The 348-nt window shown below is 46.8% G+C and overlaps 1 protein-coding gene and 1 long non-coding RNA gene across 3 annotated transcripts in view; both read left to right on the top strand.

The window, feature by feature from the left end:
• Window positions 1-348, top strand: part of LOC121660970 — a 25,157-nt gene that overhangs the window by 2,798 nt on the left and 22,011 nt on the right. The gene's annotated exons all lie outside the window — the stretch shown is intronic.
• The window catches only part of TFCP2 (transcription factor CP2), a 12,339-nt gene that overhangs the window by 2,412 nt on the left and 9,579 nt on the right, over window positions 1-348 (top strand). The window lies entirely within an intron of this gene.

Genomic DNA, 348 nt, shown 5'->3' with positions numbered 1-348 from the left:
TGTGAGGTGTATCCATACAGGTGTGTGTAAGGTGGTTACAGGTGTGTGCAGGGGGGTACAGGTGTGTTCAAGGTGTACCTGTACAGGTGTGTTCAAAGTGTATCTGTGTGTGTAAGGTGTATCTGTACAGGTGTGTTCAGGGGGTTACAGGTGTGTTCAGGGTGGTTACAAGTGTGTGTAAGGTGTATCCATACAGGTGCATACAGGGGGTTACAGGTGTGTTCAAGGTGTATCTGTACAGGTGTGTGTAAGATGGTTATAGGTGTGTTCAAGGTGTACAGGTGTGTGTAAGGTGTATCCATACAGGTGTGTGTAAGGTGGTTACAGGTGTATTCAAGGTGTACCTGT

The sequence above is a fragment of the Corvus kubaryi genome, unplaced genomic scaffold, assembly GCF_017639235.1.
Source record: "Corvus kubaryi isolate FWS band 111438036 unplaced genomic scaffold, C.kubaryi_AGA036_p1.0 37027, whole genome shotgun sequence".
Taxonomy (NCBI): Eukaryota; Metazoa; Chordata; class Aves; order Passeriformes; family Corvidae; genus Corvus; species Corvus kubaryi.
Note: the sequence above shows the minus strand (reverse complement) of the source record. Positions and strands in the feature narration are given on the sequence as shown.